Source organism: Emydura macquarii, unplaced genomic scaffold (assembly GCF_026122565.2).
Source record: "Emydura macquarii macquarii isolate MOO-44397 ecotype Brisbane River unplaced genomic scaffold, CSIRO-AGI_Emac_v2 contig_561, whole genome shotgun sequence".
Classification (NCBI taxonomy): domain Eukaryota; kingdom Metazoa; phylum Chordata; order Testudines; family Chelidae; genus Emydura; species Emydura macquarii.
The window spans coordinates 1,277,204-1,298,964 of record NW_027130698.1 but is presented as its reverse complement, the minus strand read 5'-3'; positions in this window follow the sequence as shown (position 1 = coordinate 1,298,964).

The following is a 21,761-nucleotide window of genomic DNA, read 5'->3' as shown; positions in this document are numbered from 1 at the left end:
ACCTGATATTCACCACATCTACCTTTGCTGGGCTGTTGAAAAAAAACCCATGGATAAGTTTGCATGGTGGTCACTTAAATGTGCATGCTTGCAACATGTCAGAACATGGAGTTTTAACTTTGTACATTTGCAGGAGGGAAACAACAGGCCTTTGCCCATCTTCAGGGGCAGTTTCCTTCGTTGTGTTCTGGCACTGTGCAATGTTCTTGTTTGCCTCCTTATCTCCAGTAGGTTGTAATTAACAATTCAGTGGCTGGAGAAAGAGCCCAGAAGTTACGGAGCCCAAAAGTTTAAGTCCCTGTTCCAATGATCATTTGTATAACATGAAACAATTTCAACAGGAGAGACTAAGAAAGCTCTATCCCAGTAAATCCTGTAGCTCAGAGTTTAGGGTACTCTCTTGCAATGTGGATGAGCCAAGCGCAAATCCTTGCTCAATCTCGGAGGGGGGGGTAGAATTTAACCTGGATCTCACACATCATGGATGAGTGCTCTTAGCATTGAGTTAAAGATTAACAAGGGGCAGCAGCATCTCCTCCTCCCATGTTTTTTGCATGAGGCTTAAGCTGGTAGGAGGCCTCTGAAAACGCTTATCAGATCAGGCCTGGAGGCCAGATCAAGCTAGGCACTGCCCTGCCTAAGATACTGCCAAGGATTAGGTGTAGGTTAAGTGCCCAGGTGTCATAATTTATGGGGCAGTGTGCATGCTGACGTTGAAGTTGGTACCTAGGGGACTATGTGGTGGAAATTTATGCACCTACAGGGTTAGGCAGAGGTTTACAGGATCTAAATTTTGGATTTAGGCACCTAAAATATCAGTTAGGCACCCAAATCTGTTTTTAAATAAAATATATTAAAAATGGTGATGGAAATGTTTCATTTACCAAAAAACTTCAACCCCTGAGTCAATAATATTTTCAATAAGGATAATAACAACAGAAATAGGAAAAGTTGCAAACAAATTTGAAACCACGAGAAATGGGCTGTACTAAACACTTTAAAATGAAAATACCTTTTAAATTCCAACATTTTTTGCAAAAAAGGTTTTCAGTATTTGACTCATTTTATCCAGGTCTTGTCCAGCATTTTGCATCCATACATCTCAAAGTGCTTTACAAAGGCAGGTAAGTATCACTGAAACTTAGAAACAGAGTTGTGAAGCAATTTGCCCACTGTCACGGAGGAACAGAATCCAGCTCCTGAATAAATTTGGTTATTTGAAGCAGAACAGGACAAAATAATGGAAAATACAGCATAAGCAACGTTTAACAGAGAGAAGGGGTGGAGTAGCTGATCTGATAGGTCTTTTATTCTCGCTAGATGTGATGGTTCTACAAAATACTTCAGACTAAATTAATTGATATCTTTCTGGAAAAAGTTCTACAGGCCTTGTTTTGGTAAAATAAGGCAAGTTGAGAATATAAGAGGATAAATACGTAGAGAGACAGAATAACTGCTTCTTCAGAAAAGACAGACCACTAAAACTTACTGCAATTATCTGATAATCATTGTAATTCATATCTTTATGCATTTGACATATATAAGGTATATGTACTATATAGCAAAATCATGCCAAGTCTTTACAACATTAGTTAGCAAAGTATCATTAGCTTTATTGCAAATGAATACAAAACTCCAGCTGCAGCCCTTTCATTTTGAAGTTTGACAATAACCCTTAAATATTTAAAAATTGTGCTTGAAGCATGTATACTTAATACTATCCTACATCTAGATAATCTTGTTACTCATAGCCAAAACAGGAAATTTGTTAACAAACTTACTGTTTTCATTCTAATGTTGCAATCCCTAAATTACTGTATATTTACATGTACATTAGCAAAAGAATCTCTAAACTCACTCACCTACAGTAGGATAAAGGTCACTTTCCATAAAACACTTACAGAAGAAAGTTAGTTATGTTATATACCTACCTATGTTTAGTTTGTACCACTAGCAAAAACATTGATCTTGTAGCTGTATGAAGCCCAGCAACAGAGTGTCTGATATCCAGCAACTCCGCTGTGAGTGTGCATGGGGAAGGTGTTTTAAAGTGGAAGCACATGAAGTAAGACACATTAAACGAGGTGTTGTAGTATGTGCACTCTGGTCTCTGAGTGCAATCAGATGAACCATAAAAAGGACAAAGATAATATTGAATGATAGACCCAATTTTAATTTAGGACAAAGCATTTGTCCAGGAATAAACATGAAACCATAGATAATTTCTCTTGGCTTGGCAGAAGATAGATGGGTTTCTTAAATAAAAGGGTTGACTGAGAAGAATTGGGGATAGAAAACTAAATGAAGTATGGATAGGACTAGGATAGGATTTGCTTTTCTTCCTCTTTGTTAGTAAGCATCAAATTTTATTGTTTATCCCTTTCTGAAAATATTCCAATTGTCTTTAACAATGTAACAAATCCATAGCCACCAAGGATTCTGTGATTACCAACTGACCACAATACAGATCTTCATGCCTCCAGCTTCCACCCTGGACACATTACATGATTCATTGTCTACAGCCAAGCCTTAAGATACAACCGGATTTGCTCTGATCCCTCAGACAGAGACAAACACCTACAGGATCTCCATAAAACAGTCTTAAAATTACAATACCCACTTGGAGAGGTGAAGAAACAAATTGACAGAGACAGACAGGTACCCAGAAGTCACCTACTACAGGACAGACCCAACAAAGAAAACAACAGAACACCACTGGCCATCATCTACAGACCCCAACTAAAATCTCTCCAACACATCATTAAGGATCTACAACCTATCCTAGCAGATGATCCCTCACTCACTCAAGCTGTGGGAGGCAGACCTATCCTTGCTTACAGACAGCCCCCGCAAACTGAAGCAAATACTCACCAGCAACCATACACCCTACAAGAAGATCACTAACCCAGGAACATACCCTCTGCAACAAAACCCGTTGACAGCTCTGCCCACACATCGACTCTAGTGACAGCATCACTGGTCTTAACCACATCAGCTACACCATAAGAAGCTCATTCACCTGCACAGCTACTAATGTTATATATGCCATCATGTGCCAGCAATGCCCCTCTGCCATGTACATTGGCCAAACCGGACTGTCACTACGCAAAAGGATAAATGGACACAAATCAAACATCAAGAATGGTAACATCCATAAACCAGTCGGAGAGCATTTCAACCTCCCAGGACACACTGTAGCTATTTGAAAGTTGCTATACTTCTACAAAAAAAACTTCAAAAACAGACTTCAAAGAGAAACTGCAGAATTGGAAGTCATCTGCAAACTTGACACAATCAAACTGGGTCTGAATTGGGACTTGGAATGGTTCTCTCATTACAAGAAGTAATTGTCACTGTTCACACATTCTCACCTCCTAATCAATGGTTGTGAACAGGCCTCAACTACTCTAACTGAATGGACTTTGCATATACCTAACTTCCCCATTGTTGTTCCTTAACCTTAGATGTATATATATATACCCCCAATCTGATTTCTATTCCTTACATCTGACGAAGTGGGTTACAGCCCATGAAAGCTTATGCCTGCAGAAATTTAATTAGTTAGTCTTTAAAGTGCTACAGAACTCTCGTTTTTTGTTTGTTTTTGTGATTACTCAAAGTATCAAAGTATCCAGAGGCTCTTGTCATTTGAGCTAAAGGAGAATTTCCATTAGCTGTTAGCAGTATAAGAGTCTTGACACACAAGGCTTCTGGCTCTAACCACTAAAAAGCATTGGTGGCACATGCACACTAGTCATACATGCTTGCAAAGTTCTTTATAATACTACAGATGCTATAGAAATAATGATTGTATCATAACTTACTTTCATCTGTTATTACAAAACTAAAGTAACTGGAAACCCAAAGTTGTTTGCCTATTGTCTTGCAGTTTTTGTCTCCATCTCGGCATTTCAAGAGAGTTCAAAATATTTAAAGGTTCCATGTTACCATGTGCTGTCACCCGCTTTGGAATTTACTAAGGCTGGCCAGGGTATATATTGCAGTTAAATATATTGGACCGGAGTCTCCTCTTGCACTGGTGTTAATAATATGTATTCATCATTAATAATGATGTCAATGGGTCCCACACTTGGATCTGTTAGTGTGGCTTTGCCTCATTCTTCTGGTGCAAAGTGGTCCTAAGCCTGGCCCTCGTAGTGTGATCTTTACCTGCAGTTATACACTAGCTCTAAGCACACCTGTGTGTCAGGTCTGTCAGGCCACATTCACGTATCACATCACCTCTACTAGTCACTGCTAATTTTTAAATGACAAATTAGTAACAATTTGAGAGTAACAGGCTACTAGTGCTACATATATAACCAATGTGTTGATGAAACTCTGTTGGAAGGAAGGTTCTTTGAATGGAGTAGCATCTGCTCACTCTTTCCCAAGTGGACTCTCTTCAATACTTTAGTTTTAGTCAAGTGTGGACATCATGCAGCTCAGGTGCTGTATAGAGTCATGCACAATATTTGCATTGTCCCACTTGACCTGGGATCTGAGGTCTGAGCATTTACAAACTTCAGCCGATGCTTGTGAAAATTCAGCAAAGGGTGGACTGAGGTTGTTTGCACAGATGATAAATTGCCAAGCCCACCTCACCCAGTTGGCTTCCCTGACTCTCCTCCAACAACTTCTGCCAGGACCCAAGGCATATTAGGTAAGCAATGAGGAGAAGCACTATGCCTTATTGATTCTGGAAGGGTTATCTATATAAAGATTTCATATTTCTCTTCAGGGTGCAAGTGCATTTGAACATAGATTTGCAAGCAAGCATATTGGGGTTGATTCGCTTCCAGCTCTGCAAACCAAACAGCGGGGTTCAGTTCATGGACACCATTGTGAAGTGAAGCAATGAGGGTTCACACAGCTCCTAATAACATGAACTCAACTGATTCATCAAGAGGCTTGCATTTATCCAATAGTGTTTAGTCTTCATTATTGCAAACTTGGAGTCTGATTCTCTTCTCATTTCTACAGATATAAATCAGTCAGAACTAAACTGGTGTCCAACTGTGTCAAAAAAACAGAATCAAACCTCTGGACTTTTTCTTCTCTTTCAATCTTTTTGTTCAGGCAGATGGATAAAATTAGAAATGAACAGATAATACTGATACTAATTCAACCAGTTTCTTTGTTTACTCTCTGCCACCTACTTTGTCTACTGCTTTCTTTTAAGTAATACATCTAACTCCTCTTTTCCACCCACTCTGCATTTTAACTGACATTGACTAACAAATAAACTCACTCCTAATAAGAAAACTATTGTTTAAATAAGCAGTAATACTTTAAATTAAGTGCTTTAAATACACCTAATTATGTATTTAATCTAAATGTATCAGGACATGCATTGTATACTAATTAAAAACAATTAGATTGCTTAAAAGGTATTTATCAATGTTTAACAACTATGTAGAAAATAAGTATTTGCTACATTATGTAATTTTCATACCAGTAAATTTAAATATACCTAGTTGAGTTAAGCACAGTGGTATTACACATGGTTGCATTAATAAATCAATTTACATTATCTGTAGCAGCATCAGATGGTTTATATATCACATTATTTTTCACAACTGGATATCACTTTAAATAGCAATGTTAATGAAGGGCTCTAAGACCCTTGCACCCAGAAGTTTATGGTCTGCTTCAAATATAAATAAGGTTTTGCCTCAACACCTCAGCAGTTTATTTCACCTACTCGCAGTTGCTACACAGATGCATTGCCAGCCTGCAACTGAGACAGCTATGACAATACTTCAACTATAGCTTCCCATGTTGCATCTCTCACCAGCTCTTCCCACCCCTACTTCAGAGTCTTTGAGAAGCTGGAGCAGGAGCCTTCCATACCCAACTATTTCACAGCTGACCCTGACTCTGTTCCCCTTTATCCATAGGATAATTGATTGGGAGATGCACAAGCCAGAGCTGCTTAAAGTACAAACTGCCACCCCTCCACAGGTGATCAGCCCTCCTCTGTTCCTCCCAACTACCTCAACTCTTGATTATAGACAACAATAGAAGACCAGCACGAGGCAGAGCAAGAGCACAGCTTTTCTGTAGGACCCCTACACTGCCCTTTCCTGTCAAAGGAAGATTTGCTGGCCTGACACAAAGGCTTGCAATCCCAAGGACCCATCCAAAGATTACCTGGATAGGAGTATCTACCCTACTGCCTCAGCAGCTCAGATAATATGACATGAGCTCTTCAGCAAGAAGCCTGAGGCTCCATCACTCGCTGACACCGGGGCTAAGGAATCTGCTGAATACTTAGAATGGGTGAGGTACCCTTCTGAAGAGGGTCCTAAACCCAGCACATCAAGCAAAAGTGCTGGGTACCAGAGCAGTACGTTGGGAATCCAGCCAGCTCTGCCTTCAAGATCTTCCTGCCTTCTTCCACAAGTGAGTGCTGGGGCAGAAATAGAAGACAATGAGAGGATTGGGACCTAAAACATGGACAGCCTCAATATTCTCAATTTAGGCCAAGCCTCTCTGCATTTTTTAATGTCTGAGAAAATCATTCCTAACAGCAAAGAAATAGATTGGAAGCTGGGGAAACAGGACCTTGTGATGCACACAGGAGATTGAAAAGTGGTTGATACAGTGAGACCCCTACCAGGAATGCTGGGTGAATATCATGAACTGGAACGAAAGACCAGCAAGTACAGAGCCCAGCCAATTGAAACTTTGCTTAGGACTCCTTGTTTTGCCAAATGTGCCAGGATGTCTCTCTTTACTATGGGCCAAATACACTGTTGCATACCTGATGCCAGGGCAGATGAAGTATCCCAAATAACAATTAGGCATGTGGGTCCTCTCTTCTGATGTCATTATTGAAAGGGACTCCCAGTTGTGAAAAGTAATATGTCATTGTTCCAGAAGTAGCTGTTTTTCAAATCAAAGGTGAGGTGTTTTGCTAATAAAATAAGCACGGGATTTAAAAAATTGTCTATTGAATTTAGCATGTACAGAACACATGTCCATTGCATAGTTTCAAAATGAAACTCTCTCTATTTTAACAGTAAATATAACAGCGCATCTGGAATGAAGACCATGATTGGCAACTTCACTCCTCTGGCAGAATGGAAATTTCTACAAGAAGGGTAAAGTTTGTCTGGAAAGGAAACAATGCTTTCTTGGGGGAAGGGCAGTCTGAGACTGTGGAATGAACTCCCCCCAGGAAAACAATACACTCCACTGCACACACTTTTCCCCCTGGGAAGAGAATGGGAGACCAACCACATGACAGATGTTAATGATGTTGCTTAATGCACTGCTGGAAGGTGCTCAGATATTACATTGATGAGCGCAGTGTAAGAACCCATACAGAATAGAACCTACATAGTTCTTTAGCTTCATTTAAAAAAAAAAATCAATAATTGAGCACCAAATGTTGTACTCGTACCAATGAAATCCAGATGAAATGTATTGTCATCAGTGAGGTTATTGCAGATTTACAGTGCTATCACTGAGTACAGAATTTGGCCCTGTGGTTTAATTAACATTTTAAATCAAATCTAGATTTGAAAAAGTTCCAGAATTTCAAGTGATCATAAATACCATTGGTCTACAATATTAGACTTGAGCATTTCTGTACATTCTTTGCTTTAAAACTGTATTTTTTCTTATCAAAGAAATAATTGTTATGCTTGAAATGATCATCCTCACATTCTGCAGAGAGGTTAAATGACTGCTGAATGTTACATTTTCCCTTTGATCAGGGATTCAAAACAATTTTTAACAAAACATTTGGAGCACTAGGGATTTGGAGGGGTTATGTCATTAAAGGCATCTGTGCTTATTTCCACTTACATGCTTGTTCTAGGGAGGCTGTATTTTCAGTAATAAATAATGTTTTGAAACAAACAGGTGATTTCTGTAAGAAGAATCGACAGTATTTTTTTTTGAAGGCAGTGGTTTCTGTAGAAACCTTTCCTCTCTTTGTCCTCTTCTATCTGCAGGGTATTGACAGCTCTGACAAGACTTTGATTATCTAGTCAGCAGGAGTCTGAGACTTGTCACTTGTCAGGTGTGAGCTGACAGTTACGCAGCTGATGAAACAATTGAAAGGAGATAGGCTGAGCACCAGGAGAATCAGGGTCATCAAGCCCAAAATGTACAGCTGTCTAGTAAGGGGAATGGCTTACACCCTTCTTAATGACTCAAATAAGGCAGGAGAGGGAGGCAGGGAGGAGCTAGATAAATACAAACACACAAAGGGTGGGGATGGTGGAAAAGCTCCAATTGTGAACAGCTGTTTCTTCCACATGGCTACACAGTTAGGGCCAGATCCTAAGAAGGGCTGAGCACCTGCAACTCCAGTTGAAGTCAGTGTAAGCTGCGAGTGTTCTTCTTTTCTCCAGCCTTGGCTCTTATTTATTATAAGAGTGTAAATGTGATGATGCCACTCAGTAATAAAGTCCTTCAGCATCTAGTCTCTTCTTTAATGCAATTCTCTGTCTTCCTCCATCCCTGCCCCACTGAGGAGCTGGATTCTTTTCAGTTACAGTTTAAAATTGATATTGAATGTCAAACCCATTCAAAACAAGAATAATGAGGACATGATGGGGGAGAGAGAGAGAACTTTAAAAAAAACACATGATTGAATAAGGAGGTTCATCAGTGCAAGCTTTCTATTGGGTTTTCAAGCTGAGATCTAAACTGTAACACCATGTAATTGATTCCAGGTATTAAGGGGGAAATATCCTCTAACCAACATGAGTGAAAGGTCGGCACAGTGGCTTTTCACACACTGGGAGAAAGAATGCCAACCCTTCCAAGAAGCCTGGTTCAACAGCCTCCAACATTAGATAGAAATTTCAGCTATGATAAATGGCTTTCTTAGTCAATATGCTAAGTAAGAGGCCTGTTTACCAGTATTTTCTGGCTACCCATGATACAGATTTAGCGTACTGGCAATGCTGATGACATGCCCAATAATATGCACTTCAGTACTATGCTCCTCACCCCACCTCACCACCTTCCCAAAGGGAAACATTTTACCCTCAAACACGGGCACATGGCAGTGGGATCTGTGAATGACCATTACAAGCACAGCACATTAAGTATGCCATACACACAGCTTAGATAATGTATATAATAATGGGAAGGCTTAAGCAAAGAAAGCAATATAGAATAGTATGCATCAGTTGGCAATTGGCAGGACTATTAACAAAAAAACTTGATAATAAGTCTCCATAATCCATAACTAATGTCCTCACTGTATATATTTTACACAAGTAGTGGGTCAGTAGATAGGAGTTTACCCTAAGAACATTTTGCATAAAACTATGTTAGTAACATATGCTGTACACTTGAAGATCATTCAGAGAGTAGATACCTGTGTTCTGTGATCTGCACTAGTTATCTCTGACTACTGGGGTGTCATTTAAGGTGTACTTCTTAAGCTTTAACAGCCAGAATAGTGCAATCATAAATTAGACAAGATAGCCACTTTTTATTTAAAATGTATAACATATTAGAATACAAATTTAATTAGTGGCAGAAGAAGAGACCTACAGGCTCTAGGACAAATTCTGCATTAGTTGTACCTGTGTGAATAAGGAATAACTTTACTGATTTCAATAGTGTTACTCCAGCTTTACACTGGTGAACCATATCTGACAGCAGAATTTGACCTTCTATCACAGTCTTTTAAATCATGAGCTACATTTATTTGTTTATCTGAGCTGCAAACTAACCCCTATAAGTTCAGGAGTTTCCTGCTGTTCCCATAAGACTGGTTATTGATGTTCATTAAACCTTTGGGATACTTGGACATATGTAGAAGATAAGCATGGATTAACTATGTCTGACTGTGCATATCAATTAGGGAAAAAATTAATATTACACTAAGATAAGATGGTAATGAAAATCCACAAAGCCAGGACATGCAGAATCATAGATGGAGATCACGGTGAATTAGTATATGACACACATTACAGGATACAATTCCACAACCACAGAGAAGGGTCTTAAACCAAGCAGAGACAAGAAAGGAAAAAAGACAAGGGGAGCTATAATATTCAGTATAAAATGCAGAAGGAGGCTTCTGGGAGTTAACTTTTAAAATTATTTTCCAGTTAGCATTTGCATAACTATCTGTGTAATATCATAAACCTCAAGACAGCTTAGTACAAAACAGCTCTGTGAATATCTGCTTAAAATGTCTGATACACTGAACATTTCCAGCATAATCAATCAGAACATGGATCAATCAGAACATGGATCAATCAGAACGTCGGGCATTTTTTTGTTGAGGATTTCAAAGCACTTTCTAAAGGATGTTAAGTGTAATTAATGGAAGCTGCATAGGTGACTGAGGGAATATTACCACAAACTGCTCTATAACCAAACACAGAACTCCCATTGAGGTCTGTGCAGATCCAAGGTTGAATATGGCTTATGAGCGGTACGTGTAGTATTTCTTCTGTAGTAGGTTTTAGGGTTACTCATAAAAGCAATAGTAGGAAATGTTTCAGAAGAAAGCTAGTTCTGAATTTCCAATCCATGATCCACTATGGAATGGATATTTGATACGAGAATGACAGTATGATAAATAAAACACTATTCAAGAATGCTAGGGCATGCTGAATGACAGGTATAGATCAATGGACTACCCACAATGGTTTCAGCCTATTTTTATTAATACTTAAATTTAATCTTCAGCTTTAAAATAAATGACAGTGCTTTACTGATGTCTTTCAGATTTGATTTCTCATCTCTAAAACATTGCATCAGAAATCCAACCTAAGAATGATAAATTTGCATTAGTGAAATAAACTCATTGAAATGAATTACTTATGTCATACTTGAGGACATATTCTACCTGGGCTGGAGCTATTAGAAAGAGCAGGGATGCAGTTTATTGTGTCTGCTAGTCCGGAGATCCTGCTGGCTAGGGCAATATTTCATGGGGAGTGCTGTATGGATGTGACATGGGGCAAATTTGGCTGCTCCTTTGTACAGGAGAAGTATATCCCTCTGGCTAGTGCCTGTTGCAGATGACAATACATTCATTAGTCAGGCTGAGGAACTAATCACACTCCCTAAATAGCAGTTCATATGCCCTTGGGACTCTGGTGAACTGCCCAGCACAGTAGCAGCCTTATCAAGCACTAGGTACAGTAGAAATCCCTCCCTGCTGCTATGCAGCATGAGGCTGAAAGTGAGGAATGGGCCTTTGGTTTCTTTACTTGATCCCCCCTAACTATATCTGCACAGCCCTAAATGGAGAGTGGTACTTCACATTTATTACATGGTAATACATTATGGGGTTTGAAGTAAATTTTGATATAAAGTTAATGAACTTACATTACATTGAAATTAAGAGCGTATGCAAGGCCGGATCCAGTCTGGAGGAATACTCAGTGTCACAGTCTGGAGTGGCTCACGACTGACAATGACAACCTGAAGGCAGACTGTCAAAAGCCAGGCAGACATCCCAAATGGGTGTTATGTTCTATAATTAGATTTCACCAAGGCAGTAACAAAGGTGAACTCCTGGATCACTGTAACAGTCTTAACACAGAGTCACAGAGAGTCTCCTTGTGGACCCCAGTCTATCTTGCCATCCAGGCAAGCTGGACTTTGTAATAAATGGTCACTTACACCAAAACTCCAATAATATTCAGGCTGCTCTCAGTACCAAGAGACCAATCACTTACGCCCAGATCAATTTGTACCTCAGATCTCACACCAAAAAGACAAAGATGGTAGCTAATCCTATAGTAAAATAATTAAGGATTTATTAACTATGAAAAAGTAGTAAGAGCTATTTGCAGGTTAAAGCTGGCAACATATATACACAAATGAGTTCAGTCGATGGCTCCAAAAGGTGACAGATGTAGTAATCGGTCAGCACTGAATGTCTAACACTAACCTGGGTTGATGTTGGGGATCTCTGCTTTTTGTTTTTTAGCTCCAGCTCTTTTAAAAGTTCAAACAAAAAGATGAAACATCTTCAAGTCTGCCATCTTCATTTCCCTCTTCCACAATTCAAGCTCATGGGACATGCTCTCTCTCATGTAACATCTTCACGGGTGTGAGAGGGTCATTAAATCAGTCTGTGTTGCGATTTTCCACAATGGCCCACTTAGGCCATGTCTATACCAGCAACGTGTATTGATGCAGCTGTGCTGCTGTAAGATCACAAGTCGCTCTCTGCCAATGGGAGAGAGCTCTCCCGTCGACACAATAAAGTCACCTCAACAAGCAGCGGTAGCTATGCTGGCTGGAGTTGCTCTCCTACCGACCTAGCACTGTGCACACTGCCCCTTATGCTGGTGAAACTTACGTCACTCAGGGTGTGGTTTTTTTCACACCCGAGTGACATACGTTTTGCTGGCACAAGTGGTAGTGTAGACATGGCCTTGGTCTTGATAGTTCTCCTGGATGGGCTGGGGAACCACTTTTCCTGCCTAAGTTCACACGTTCAGAGCAGGCGTTTTTACAATTATAAAGCAAAAAACGTACATACCAAACAATACAGACATTACAAGTAAAATTAATGTATGCAGCAACTTACAATGAACTGATTTTACAGAGTCTAAACTCTAAATACAATCTTACAAGTTCAACACCTACACTGAACAATATTAACATATAGGTGAGCTAGTCTGGTTTCCAGCTATGAAATTGTCAATGTTCAGCTCACAGCTACAGACTTGGCAAAAACTGGCATGCGGTTTACCAGCATCACAATCAGATGATGGTCTTAGCAATCCTTAGCATCTCCTTCCCACCTGTTAAATGTGGCCATTGCTCAGGGGCATGACCAGGGCTTGCTTTTGTCCCAGTGACACACAGCTAGTGGCATATCCGCTTGGGGCTGTTGGCAGCCAATGCAATTCAAAGCAGCATGCGGGGTGCTCTATGTTGTGCAAAGAGACTAGTCCAAAGCAGAACATCAGGATTGGGGAGCATACCCAAAGATGGCTTAAAGTTACTTTTGCAAAGACCTCCTGAGCTGCACCTTGGCCACATTTTATGATTTGCACCTCAGCTCCTATGCAATTAGAGATTGGTCTGTGCCACAAAACTTGGTTCTGTGCTTAGATCATGAATCCTCCAAGGTTCAGGGTGTTGAGCTCTGATGTTTTGGTTTGGGGCCATCTCGCTTTATGGTCAAACCTAAAAGCAAATGTAACACCATGTAAATCTGTACATCTGCTTGATTTTATAGCCCTAGCCAGTATATTAAAACATTTTAATTCACTGGGGGAGTTCAAAAAAACATCTATTGTCAATCAGAATAATTTGTGAAGGGTATCAAAGGGATTTCTTTATACACTGATCATTTTCTCTGCCCTGGTTCTTGAAACCAATTTGTTTCATGAGTTGAGAAAGGACTGGGCTATAAAGCTATCTATGTACAGTTATCCATGTATACATTTTCAAGAATATTAAATCCTCCAGTTAATATAAAACAATTGTGGAAAGGGTTGGCAAATTAAAGATGGCTGTTATAGAGTCCAAAAATACTTTTGCTTTCAGCAAAATACATTTTTAATTACTTTCCTACTAGCTGTCATTTTTCATAAACCAGTCTAGACAACTCGTGCCAAATCATGCAAAAACGGATTTCAATGCAATGCCTTCCCCTAATATCAAAGATCAGAGAATGGTAGTGCTTTTACACATGTAGAGCTTAACAAATAGCCTTAAATAAGCTTCCTCTCCATGGGTCTCTAGCAAAGCCCAAAACTTCAATTTTTGACAAAAATTGTTTTTTAAAGAGTGAACTATAACATAATTCCCATTGTCTATTTTGAAAACAATTTACAAATATAAATACATCATAGCATGCAGTTTATTTTGCTTTTGCTTTTTCTGATAATTTATTATCCATAGATTCAAATATCCTTTTCCCAAAACAGATTACTATAAAGATCAAACTAGTAAAATCTGCATAACCATAGCTGCAAAAAAAAGTGCACTTTCCCATCATGACTTTAATCCTTATTTATCTAGAGCACATTGAAATGCAGAGCAAAAACAAAAAATAATCTGAACTTTTATTTCCTTTATATTTTTGATTGAAATTATTAAACTAAGTTGTAATACCAGAGAGGGGGGAAAAAATCATGATGTAGTAAAGAATGTAGATTTTGCTTTTAGCGTCAGAATCAATGTCCAAATTTAAAATTGATATAATTGACTGTTAATTAATTCCCTTGATATTTTCATTAGCACATCCAAGCAACAAGTCATCTGTTTGGCACTTCTGAATTATTCAGGAAGTATTCAGATTGCTATAATGAAAGCGTTATGTGCCTGATGCTATGCCGGCTAATAAAATTAAATCCAGGACCTGTTTTTATTTTTCTATACTTACTAGACAATCACAGATGTCCCCTAATACATGTTAACCAAAATTTCATACCCATGAAAAGATTAAAAAGTAGTGACTGGAGTTATTTTATATGAAAACAAACTTGGCTAGGGACACGTTTTACTTGATAGCAGTTTAAATTAATAGCTTTCCTTTAAGACTTAGAAGTGGAGGGCAAACCATCAGGGGCAGGGATGTAAATGGGTACATCTAAATGTGTCATTATTTCACGTCTATTGATTTAGGGAACAAATATTGCCCTTTCAATTCCCTCGATTTCAATGGGGTTGCACCTTTCACAGGAACTTCACACCTGAGTAAAGGAGTCAGTACACAGTTTATGCACCACTTACAACCCAGACTCCCACTTAAGCTCTTACAAAAGCAGTTTAGGTGGAAACTTAAATGGCATAGGTGAATTCCATCCTCTGTGAGGAGAATATTTGCTCCATTGAGTGAAATTTGCCAATAGAGTTACACTAGAGATAAATCTGGCCTGATAGCTTTATCCTTGTTTTCAAGTTTGTGAAGCCCTTTCCCTATGGTTCATTAGCCTCTCTCTCCTCAGGGCATTGGGTCTAATCTCATGAGCAGCAGATAAGCATGATGAATTGACTACAGAGACATTACTCAAGGACTACTCACTTAGGGTTTTCAGGATCAGTCCCACTACTCATACAAATCTGTAGGCCAAATCCTGAACTCCTAACTCAGACAAAACTTCCCTTGACATAAATGTGGCTTTTGCCAGAGTAAAGACTTCAAGATTTGTCCCACTAGATATAACTTATGATTTCTGTTTTCCAGGGCTTCGGTATATTGCTATGTTGAATCCCAGAATTGCTGGTAGGGTTTATGCCAAATTTGGCAGCTGTGTCTCTTTTTTAATACTGTTTTTATGTTGTAAGGTACTAAGTGGCAGAAATCCCATAAATCTTGCCACTCCAAAAGACGAGGCTTGAGGGGACTGGGTGGTACTCTTGATGGATGCACTGTCCTTAATGCACTACCTTCTTCCCTAAGGGATTGTGGGTTTGAATTTAGTGCAGAGAGAATGAACTGATCCTCAACTGATGGCAGTAAAAGTTTATAAGCAAAAAGAAGTTTTACTTGTCAGTTTTTCTGACTTGAACCTACTCTGCAAAGATTCTTCAGTTCCAGTCTCAAGGCTAAATAACCCACCACAGAGGTAATACTAAGGAATCCTTCCTCTCTTTTTTTGTGAATGGAATACTGCTAATCCTATTTAATTTAATTTGTGGCAATCTCAAACTACTTTTCAATTAAGCCTCAGTACATCACTGTGAAGCAGGAAGCATAAGAATGAATTCACCCTGCACTGAAATGCAGTCACTTCTGGGCTGTAACATGACAGCTATTTCAACAGCCTATATACAAGACTGTGGAAGAACAAGCCCGAGTTTCAGCTTTGGCATGTAATTATTTTGAGTATAGTGACATAAACAAAGCATTTTTGTTAAACTAAACATGAATATTAAACTAAATCTTTTGTTCCAAGGGAAAGCTAAATTGGGAAGTGTAGTTCCATAGTGAACCTTTGGGGGAGCTGTTTATTGTGAGTCCCATCTAGCAGAGCAGCTGTTTCATGGGAGGCAATAAGGGGTGATAGCAGGGAAGAAAAAAAACCAGTGAATTACAAGGGCTAGGGTTTAGGGAGACAAATGGGACCTGCATCATGATTTGAGGGCGTCTGTCTAATATTGTTGGACAGACAGAAAAGTCCAATCCAAAGGGAGTTCAGGGCAAATTGGATTTGGGAAGATGTGTACTGAAAGGACTGCCCTCCCCAGGGGATTTAGGGCCCCCCACTTACTGCCATTGATAGTATTAGTCATATTACAATAAAAGTCTATTCCACTTCTCAAGAGCTCAGTGCTTGCAAGTTCCTCCCAATGCTCTTGTCGGTTCTGAGAGCTATAGGAACAGCAACATTATATAACTGGAGTACAGGAAGTGAAGGAAAATACTGTGTCCAATTGGAACTTCACTGGGAATATTCAGGTAAACAGACTATGATCCCTGAGATGAAATTTAGTCTGGACAATAGGGTTCATGCCCCTGTGAAAAGTGCAGTGGATCTTTAAAGTTCAGAAATAGCCACAAGCTGGGTTTTAGGTCTCATTTCATAAAGACAGCACCTGCAGCCGCCATGCCTCCCCAGACTGGATGAAATTTACACCTGTTCAGAGAGTCAGCCCAGGAACTATATGCCATCCGAACCCTACTTTCGATCCCGAAGTAGGACTTCAGTAGTACATAGTCCTTGTGCTGCTTCTCTGAACAGAGGTGAATTTCATCCCCTGAGGTTTATTACTAACGCAGAATAGAGTATGCCTGCTGAACAGGCTGGAACTACATGGATCTGGGGGGAGCCCTGGGAGGCAGAATGTTTCCCAGAATTCTCCACCTTGCAGGAGGAGTGTACCTGTCACTACACTACAGGATGCAGTTTAGTCCCCACTCTGTACCAGGACTGTTTCACTCACCTTTGTGAGTAGAAGGCGGGGGCCCCACACACCCCCATGGGGATAAAGCTGGTACAGTCCCTGTGCGCCTCTGGGCACAGGGACTGCAATTCTCTCTGGTTCTTGTGCAGACTGCTTAAAGGGAAGGCAGGATCTGGCCCTCAAAGAAGAGTGCTGTCTAGTGGATTTCCAACACCACTGTCCTCCAGCAGAATCTAGAGAGAAACCGTTTTTGTACAGAAGCAGCATGTTACATTATGTATTTTCTTTGCTCCTAATAACTTGGAAAATTATGCAAATCAGAAATAAGAGTCTATTTTTGTAGATGCAGAGAAACGATCTGGTAAGCTGACATCATAAAGCCTTTTCTGACAACTGAGTCCCAATCAGCCTGGCAACTGCATCAATGGCCTCAGGATTGCTGTCTGATTGACAGCCAGCAGATGGTAGAGGAATGAGGTTGTCACTGTGGCTGCTGATTGCCCCTGAATTGTTTGTAATGACAGCAAACAAAGAATGGCTGCCCAAGGTGATCTCTTGTTTTACAAGCAAGGCATTAGAGTACACCCACTGTTACTTATGTAACCACTTTGCCAACATGCTACTAACTATCTGAAATGAAACTCCACTTTTCTTACAGAATATACTGTAGTCAGGTTTTGGAATACAAATTCCTTTGGTGTATATAATGTGTAGATTATACAAGCGTTAATTCTCTCAGCTACCAACTGAGTTTGCATATATACTGTACTTTTATCAATTAATTTGGACTCACTGAAAAACAAAAAACAAAATCAGATTTTATATTTGATCCTGATTATCTTAAAATTAATCAGACATATCCAGTGTTGTTTTTTTTTAATCCAACTGTCTCCAGAATGCTTACTGACACTTCAGAAAAGTGTTTTGGAAAATAGTGAAGGGAAATATTTAAGTTAATTATGGTACTCATATTGCAAGGCCAAGCGAAGTAAAATAATGTAATGCAAACACATTTCTAGATTGTTTAATTATTTGAAAGTACAACTAAATCATACTGCACTAACGGAAGTTTAATAAATTGGGTTGTTTTTATTGTGCATTTTCTCAGAGTACATTCGTTGCAAAACATGGATACAGTTTCATGATTATATATGTTAATTTGCTGTAAATTTATTAGTTTCAGTTAACAATTAATGCTTATTGATAATTGTGAATAACTAAGCAGATTGTTATATTCACATTTTGCAAGACTCCCGACCAATTACTTTGAAAGTTTTAGGCTTGGTCTACACTGCCACTGGCGGTCAATCGGAAATACGCAAGCTACATAAGGTAACTTACGTATCTCCCATCAACTTACTTATGGTGCCATTCCACGGTGTCCTCATTGTGCTGCGTCCACCGGAGATGCCCTCTGGTTGATGCAACCTAACTCTTTTGGGGAGGTGGATTAATGGCATTGACCGGAGTGCACTTCCGGAATCGATCCACGACCTGCTGCATCGATTCCCAAGTCACCGGCAATGTAGACATACCCTTACTTAGCAGTTGGTGAAAGTCATCCCTGTACAGAGGCTAGCACAAGATCTATCCACCATTGAAGTCCTGTCGAGTCCCGCACCCCACAAAAAAATCCACATAACTTAAATGGGACTTACCCTGAGGGCTAGGGGACATGTAACCCTATGCAGCCCTGAGTGTGTGGTATCTGAGGTGAAATTGTGGCCCCATTGAAGTCAATGGAAAAACTCCCACTGACTTCAGTGAGGCCAGGATTTCACCTCAGTGTGATGATAGGAATACATACAGGATTGGATTTTCCTGGTATTGATTTGCTGATTCCATAAAATGGATGAGGTTTGAAAGGCTCAGCATTGGATAACTTTTCTCTAATTTAAGTCAATGGGAGTTTTACCATTGACTTGAGGAGCAGAGATAGGCCAACATTTAGTACTTTTGAAAAATCTGACCTTATACAACCATAATGCGCTAAAACACAAAAAGAACTAACGGTTGTTCACTTTTCAAGAATAACTGCAGATCTGCAGATTGAAAGTTTAATGAATTTGAAATATAATTTGATTAATAATTCAAGGTCCTGAATTTATTTCAGATTTTATTTGTTTTTTCTTATCTGATAACTTGTATCTACACTTATGCTGGGGGAGGAGGGGTAGATGTGGAGAACTGATTTCACATTTTTTGTGATAATTTGTTTGGAAAAAATTAGGACTTTGAAAATGTAGTCCTACTAATGATCAAGTGATTTTTTGGAACATGTAACTGGTGAGATCAACTAAATCATTCAATGACATGCAAACCTCTGCTAACTGAGGTGTTCAATGATCACTTAGTGGTTAAGGTATAACCTCTGTTCCTACTCAAGATTCCTCTGTTCATGCATCCCAGGATCACATTAATCCTTTTGGCCATTTAGAGCTCATAGTCATCTGATTATCCATCATGACCCTCAAATCTTTATCCTGAGACTTTGAAAGAGTCCCCCTGTTGTGTAAACATGGCCGGCATGTTGTTTACTTGAGCCCAGCTTACCAAGGGATCCAGATCGTTCTATATAAGTGACCTGTCCTCTTCATTATTTATCACTCCCCCAAAGTTTGTGTCATCTGTGAACGTTCCGTAATGATTTTATATTTTCTTCTGGGCAGTGATTAGTTAACATAGGGCCAAGAACTGATCCCTGTGGCACCCTACTAGAGACACCTGCTTGAAGATAGACTTCAAAGTAAAATTGTAACTGGAGTTATCAAAGAAACAGTTGTTAATCTGTTTAATGTGTGCTATGTTAATTTTATATTGTTCTAATCTTTTAATCCAAGTGTTGTTCCGTACCAGGTAAAACACCATATAAGAGTCTAAGTATATTACATCAACACCATTACCTTTATAAACCAAATTTGTAATCTCATACAAAAGATAAGTTAGTTTGATAGGATCTATTTTCCATAAATGCATGTTGGTCAGTATTAATTATATCACCCTTCTATGTTTATAAATCAAGTCCTGAATCAACCACTCTATTATCTTGCCTAACCGATAATTACCTGGATCATGTCATTTACCCTTTTTAAACACTGGCATGAGATTAGCTTTCTCCCAGTCTCCTTGAACTTACCCAGTGTTCCAAGATTTATTGAAAGTTGACATTAAAAGTCCATCAAACACAAAAACACGAACACCACTTCTTGGATACAAGTTATCTGGACCCACTGAGTTAAAAATGTTTAACTTTAGTAACTGCTGTTTAATATACTTGCTAGTGCAATGGAAAAAAATTGTTATTGTATTATAGGACTACAACTTTTTTCCCCCCAAATAGAGAACAGAAATTTTTTTTTTAAAAAACACATCTGTCTTTTTGGCATTATTATTGATCATTCTACCACTTAATGAGCCAATACCTTTGCTAGGATTCTTTTATTTTCTGATATACTTAAAAAAATCCAACACCTCCTTATAGGTTTTAACTCTGCTGGGCATAGATTTCTTTGTGTCCCTTTGCTTTCCTTATCAATTTTCTACAGTTCCTATGGTTCCAATCTTTACATTGCAATGACTTAGAAACAGTGCTTAAAATAAGTTTCAAATTGAGATTGGGTTAATTTTAAATGCATTTTTTCTGAGGGATCCTTTAAGTGATTCAGCAGGCTGAGAATCATTGATTTGTCAATGTATCCCATTGAAAAAGGGACTGGTAATTATCTTCCACTGTTCAGATAGATGTTTAGTTTCTGTCCAAGGTCCCAATCCTGCAAACACTTACCCATGTGCTTAATTTTATGCACAACTATTTTGCAGGACAAGTAGACCTATCTACAGGCTTGCAGATTAGGTGATATTGAACCACACAGGCAGGCAGAGTTCTTTCCTAATGGGGCTCAAAGATTCAGTGTGGACATTTTTTTTCCTGTTTTATAATTTGTATGGAAAATAATGTACATAAAGTAGGTTTCTAACATACAACATATGCTCTGACATTGGCTTTCCTGTTATCGAGGATCTTTTAATAAAGTATTAATTATAAAAGGTTTCTAAATCATTGTTTAAAGAGCCCTACAGAGAAGTGCATTTTCCCTGTCAAATGTTAAGGGTTTTGCAGCAAGTGGATTTGTTTAGTATGGGCAGAGTTGTATTTTCCCATGAAGTGATTAATTAAAATGGGCTACAGCTAGTCCTGACTGTGCCTGGGTTTCTTTTTCCACCCATGTGCTTTTTGCTGGCTCCATCGGGAGATCAGAGTTTCTGGAATAGAATGGATAGAAGGAATTCACTCAGCTTCAAAGTATCTTTAAAAGGTCTCCCTTGCACCTCTGTACAGAAGAAGGGAAGGTATGTAGGATGGGCTAGAGGGTAGGAGTCACACACATCTCCTGTATATGAAGCGAGACCGCACCAGCAACAGATAGACTGGTGTCTAAGATATTTATATCCCCATCACGCTGGTATTTGAGCATCCCCCTCTTTAATGTATTTATCCTCACAACACACTTCTGAAGTAGTGAAGAAGTTGTGTTTTCCAGATGGAGAAATCAATGGGAGTTAGGTATCTCAGCTGTTTAGGTACTATTGAAAATCCCACCAGGATCTGTTTCTTTAGGCACCTAAATACAATTGTAAATCTGGACCAAAGTGACTTCCCCAAGCTCTTCAGGAAGTCTGTGGTGGAGCTGGGAACTGAGCTCGACTCATGAAAGTCTCAGTTTAGCACCTAACTACTGGACTATATTTCCTCTCTATGAGGGAGTCTACTGATTCACACTTAGACAAATCCAGTGACCCAAGTCCTCTGCATAAGGTACGAGTTACTGTAGCTACTGTTTCAGCCCATAGATTAAAACAGAAGCCACAAAGGGGCTGAATTGCAGCTTCATGGCTGTTTAGGGTAAGGATTCCACTCCCAAAGAAGTGAGCTTCATGTAGGGTGTGTGTGTTGTGCA